This window comes from Gekko japonicus, unplaced genomic scaffold, assembly GCF_001447785.1.
Source record: "Gekko japonicus isolate JY-2015 unplaced genomic scaffold, Gekko_japonicus_V1.1 scaffold1470, whole genome shotgun sequence".
NCBI lineage: Eukaryota > Metazoa > Chordata > Lepidosauria > Squamata > Gekkonidae > Gekko > Gekko japonicus.
This window is the reverse complement of record NW_015177058.1, coordinates 54,841-60,664: the sequence shown is the minus strand read 5'-3', so window position 1 is coordinate 60,664 and position 5,824 is coordinate 54,841.

Here is a 5,824-nt window from a genome sequence, read left to right as displayed (position 1 = left end):
CCATTTAACCTGAATACTGAGGTTTTACTTTAGAAAAAACAACTCATACATTAACTTAAGATGATCCAAACAAAGTAAGGAAAGCAATCCCAAATGCTTTCATTGACTTGACATTATTTGGCAGAGAATTCAACACTTTAATAGTGGTCTGGGCCTGGCTGGGGCGATGGCACGCGTGCCCACAGAGAGGGCTCTGAGTGCCACCTCTGGCACCCGTGCCTTAGGTTCGCCACCACTGGCCTAGAGGCCAAGAGGAAGGTTCTAGAAAGCAATCGAGTTGGCTGCCGTGCCCATAGAACCTGGAAGGGGGTGGGAGCTTCTCTAGTGACTGACCCTAAGGCAGGAAAGGCACCCAAGGAATAAGGACCGACCCCGTGAGGCTGTTTCTACCCCCAGCTCCAAGGGGCTTCCACATCTGGGCCCAGAGGGAAGCACCAGATAACGGGTTTAAATAATAATGGGTTTAAATGAAGGGCGGGGAGGTACCGGCTGGATATGAAGAGAAATTTTCTTACCGTAAAGCTGTGCCACAGTGGAATCCGCTGCCTGGGGAGACAGTGAACGTCCCCTCCCTGGCAGTCTTTAAGCAGCGTCTGGACAAACCCTTGTCACGGATGCTCTAGGCCAGTGGTGGCAAACCTATGGCACGGGTGCCAGAGGTGGCACTCAGAGCCCTCTTTGTGGGCACGTGTGCCATTGCCCCAGCCAGACCCAGACCACTATTAAAGTGTTGAATTCTCTGCCAAATAATGCTAAGTAAATGAAAGCATTTGGGATTGCTTTCCTTACTTTGTCTGGATCATCTTAAGTTAATGTATGAATTGTTTTTTCTAAAGTAAAATCTCAGGATTCAGGTTAAATTGCCATGTTGGCACTTTGCGATAAATAAGTGGGTTTTGGGTCGCAGTTTGGGCACTCGGGTCTCTAAAAGGTTCGCCATCACTGCTCTAGGCCCGTGGTTCTCAACCTTCCTAATGCCGCAACCCTTTCATACAGTTCCTCATGTGGTGGTGACCCCCAACCATAAAACTATTTTCGTTGCCACTTCATAACTGTAATTTTGCGACAGTTATGAATCGTAATGTAAATATCTGATATGCAGGATGTATTTTCATTGTTACAAATTGGGAGCCCTATCCTAAGGCCACGGAAAATGTGTGTTTCCCGATGGACTTGGGCGACCCCTGTGAAAGGGTCGTTCGACCCCCAAAGGGGCCGCGACCCACAGGTTGAGAACCGCTGCTCCAGGCTGGTCCTGCACTGAGCAGGGGGTTGGACTGGATGGCCTCTAGGGACCCTTCCAGCTCTGTGATTCTAGGATTCAGTACAGGGGGACCCAAGGGGATCAGTCTCTGCGTCCAACTATGTTCCAAAGAACAGTGGGCACCAATGTTCCCTCTAAGCTGTGGAGTCTTGTGAGCACAAATTCTACTTTGTGAGCTACGGGCATTAAAGTGGTGAGCGAGCAATTTGGCTGCTGCATCAATTAGTTTGCTCTGGAGCCCTCCTTCCCGAGCTAATACAAAAATGTATGAGCCGGAGGCTAAAAACCTGTGAGCTAGCTCACACTAACTCAGCTTAGAGGGAACACTGGTGGGCACTTAATTTTTCTTTAGGCTGGGGGGGGGTATGATCCCCCCTCCATGCTGTTCCTGCGGGTCTCCTGACACCCAGAAACAAGATTTGTGCAATACAGTAGGCTACAGCGGGAGAGGGAATTAACTGAAATCATCGCCACCCCCTCTGAAGATAAGTGCCCTGAAGTCCTCAGAACTATGCAGCTGGACCCCTCCTCCATCGCAAGGTACGCCGCCAGGAGCTGACTCTGGATCTAGGACCTTTGCTCTGACCCAACTTGGTCGTTTTTATATTCTTACGCTCCCTTTTCCTGAAACTAGGCCTGTTGGAAGTGCCACAAGGGCGGCTTCTTCCACGCAGACTGTGGACTGGAGCGCGTGGCGTGCGTGGGGCCTGAGGAGGCAGTGGTTCCAGGTGCTCCGTACAGCAGAAAGGCATCTGCTGGAAGCAAGAGCGGGCTCTTCTAATCTCTGCTCAGAGACGGCTGGAAGTGCCGGGGCTTCCCCTGGCAAGACCCGTCCTCGGGCACGGCAGATGCCAAGGGCCCCGAGAAACATCGGCTGCGTGCCAGGGTTGCTGGGTTTCCACCGCATCACTGGCAGGGGAGAGGGGAGTAGGGTATTTTTGGTATACCTGGTATTTCTGGCCACTGCGTGAGAGAGTGTTGGGCTGGATGGGCCTTTGGCCTGATGCGATATTGGCTTCTCTCGTGTTCTTATGGCTGTCAGATCCAGGTTGGGAAACTCCAGGAGATTTGGGGGTGGAGCCTGGGGAGGACAGCCATAGAGCCCACCCTCCAAAGCATCCATTTTCTCCAGGGGAACCGATATCTGTAGTCTGGAGATGAGCTGTAATTCCGGGGGATCCCCAGGTCCCACCTGGAGGCTGTGTTCCCTCTAAGCTGAGGAGTCTTGTGAGCAGGGGTCGTTTCGTAGAAAAAGAGCTAGGGGAACTCATTAGCATAACTCATTAGCATATGCCACACCCCCTGACATCAGTGGCCCGGCGGTGGACCTGCAAGGCCGGCGGGAGTGTGAGGAAGCCCCACCAAGGCCCTCCCTGGCCCCAGGCAGGCAGGAAGCAACTTACCCTCCCTCTTCTCCTGCCTCCTCCTGGCTGAATGAGGGCCAGAAGCGGGGCGGCCGGAAGCAGGGGGCGGTGCTTCATCGTGTGCCCCGCCCCCCTGCACCTCACCCGGGGGAACTGCGATCCCCCGCGATTCCCCCCGAATCGAACTCTGCTTGTGAGCCACATTTCTACTTTGCGAGCTGCCGGCATTAAAGTTCTGAGCCAGCGATTTGGCTGCTGCGGAAATTAGTTTGCTCTGGAGCCCTCCTTCCTAAGCTGAGACAGAAATGTGTGAGCCGGAGGCTAAAAAACTGTGAGCTAGCTCGCACTCACTCAGCTTAGAGGGAACCCTGGCTTCGGCCATGGGAGAAGGAGCAAGCGTGGTCAGTGCTGGGGGGGGGTCCTTCCTGGGTTCTTCCAGAGCAAGGATCAGAGACACCGCTCCCTTCAGCCGGGAGGGAAGAAGGAGACTGGCGAGGAGGCGCCTCAGGGTGGCCAGCTCCCTCTTGGGAAATACCTGGAGATTTTTGGGGAGGGGAACCCGGGGAGGGCAGGGTTTGGGGGGGGAAGGACCTCTGTGGGGTACCAGGCCAGGGAGTCCACCCTCCAAAGCAGCCGTTTCCTCCAGGGGGAGTGGTCTCCGTCCTTAGGAGATCAGTTGTCATCTCAGGAGTTTTAAATTGTATGTTGGTTTTAAATGGCTTGTAAGCCGCCCTGAGCTGCTTCGGCGGGAGGGCGGGGTAGAAGCTTAATAAATAAATAATAAATAGATAAGGAGGTCTCCAGGGGTTAAGTGCACGGACTCTAATCGGGGAGAGCCGGGTTTGATTCCCCACTCCTCCACTCGCAGCAGCTGGAGGACCTTGGGTCAGTCACAAGTTCAGTCAGAGCTGTTCTCTCACGGGCAGCTCTCCAAGAGCAGTTCTCTCAACCCCGCCTACCTCACAGGGTGTCTGTTGTGGGGAGGGAAAGGAGTTTGTAAGCGGCTCTGAGACTCCGAGTGAAGGGCGGGGTATCAATCCAATCTCTTCCTCCTCTTCTCTCTTCTTCTTCTTAAGCCTTGTGCTGCCTTGAAGACGGAGGAAGGCCGCTGCTCCTTCCTGTGTGTGTGTGGGGGGGGGATTTTTTTTGCAGGGACTGCCTGTGTGCTGTCTTTCCTGTCCCTGTTGCTTCACCGCCCCCCTCTCTTAGCCCTCCCCCCGCACACACACACACACACACACTTGCTTTGGAGGTCAGCTGCACAGAAGACATTCTGGTGGGCAGTGTTCCCTCTAAGCTGAGTTAGTGTGAGCTAGCTCACAGTTTTTTAGCCTCTGGCTCACACATTGTTGTCTCTGCTCAGGAAGGAGGGCTTCAGAGCAAACTACTTTATGCATCACTTCCTCCCCCTCTTAGCCACCCCCCCCCCCGTGCGCACACACACACACACTTGCTTTGGAGGTCAGCTGCACAGAAGACATCTTGGTGGTGGGCCCTGCCGAATGTTGTGAAGGCTGCTCGTCACACCTCCAAATGGCCGTGAATGCCGGGGGAGATGCGTGTGGGGGTGTGGCGTCCAAGTGCAGAGATTGCATGGCTCCTGGTGCAAAGTGGTTCAAAGTGGTACCCTGAAGGCTCCATCAGTGGCCCTGTGACGGACAGCTCGGCGGTTACCGAGGCAACCGTAGAGCCCTGTTGCCAGGAGAAGGGAGGTGAGGAGGAGCCGGCAGAGGTTGGGGGCTGCCCCCTTGGCCCCTTGGAGACACCTCAAGCGAGCAAGCCAGCTTCTGCCTCCCCCTCCTGCCAGGGAGCTTAGGAGGCGTACAGGATTCTCTGTTTTCTCCCCACAACAAGCAGATGAGGGAGGTAAGAGCGGTTTTTAATCGGCTGCCCGGGGAGGTGGTGAGCTCCCCCTCGCTGGCAGTCTTGAAGCAGCGGCTGGACAAACCCCGGTCAGGGATGCTCTTGGCTGATCCTACGTCGAGCAGGGGGTTGGACAGGATGGCCTCTGTGGCCCCTTCCAAGTCTCTGGTTCTAGATAGGTTAGGCCAAGGAAGACTGGCCCAAAATCACGCAGCAAGCATTGCGGGTGGCTGGGAATCGGGACCCAGGGCTACCCTAACTGTATGGGTCAGAGGCAGACTTAGAAGGGCTCCTTGGAGAAACGGAAAACATTACAGGAAGAAGATAGATCCGGGGGGGGGGGAGCCATGTTGGTAAACTATTACAGCATTCCTCTGATCCAGCAAGGTAGTAACTTTCTAAAAAAGAGAGAGAGAGAGATAAGGTAAGTCTGACATGACTTGTTCTTGAGAAACCCATGCTGGCTCTTAGTAATTGTAGCCATCCTTTCTAAATGCTCAAGGACTGTCTGTTTGACTTTCCCAGGTATAGACGTCAATCTGACGGGTTGGTAGTTACACCTATCCTCCTTTTCCCCTTTCTTGAAGATGGGGGACAACATTTGCCCGCCTCCAGTCTTCTGACACCTCACCTGTTCTCCAAGAATTCTCAAAAATAATGGACAGAGAGGATGCCGTCACACAGTGAGGATCCTTCTGCCGCTGCTGGGCAAACCTGCCACCAGGCACCGCCCACTTTCTAACAACACTTTGAGGGTGCCAGGGAAAGGGTCAGTGGCCACAGGTACCATGCTGGAGACCCCTGGTCTTCCCTGCTGCAACTGGCAGCCGGTCTCCAGGGAGAGACCTCTTCCACCCCCTCCTCCCTTTCACGGAGATGCCAGGATTCAAACCCAGACCTTCGGTATGCAGACTAAGGTGGAGTTGTCTGTGCAGCTGCAGCCAGTCACCTGCCTCGCGTTCTAAAGAGGTATCTGGCAGGGAGAACATTCATGTTGTGGGGACGTGCTTTCTGCCAGGTTATTATAAGCTCTATTGATAAACCATTTGCTCGACCAATTAATATCTGGGCATCGTTGCTTTTGAGAAAATAGCGTTGGCAAACATCAAAGGAGGCCTCTGCCAGCAAAACAAAATTGATTTAATTAACTCCCCACCCCACCCCAACTAATTTTCCTATAAATGCTCTCTGAGGCTTTGCGTGTTTTCTTTTTTAAAAAATGTGGATAGGATCCCAAATATTGGTTACCAAGAAAAAGAGTCTAATTAAAGCTGTCTGAAGGAAGAGAAAACATGAAGATCTGCAAATCGTAAATGCCGTTTCCTTCTCCCCA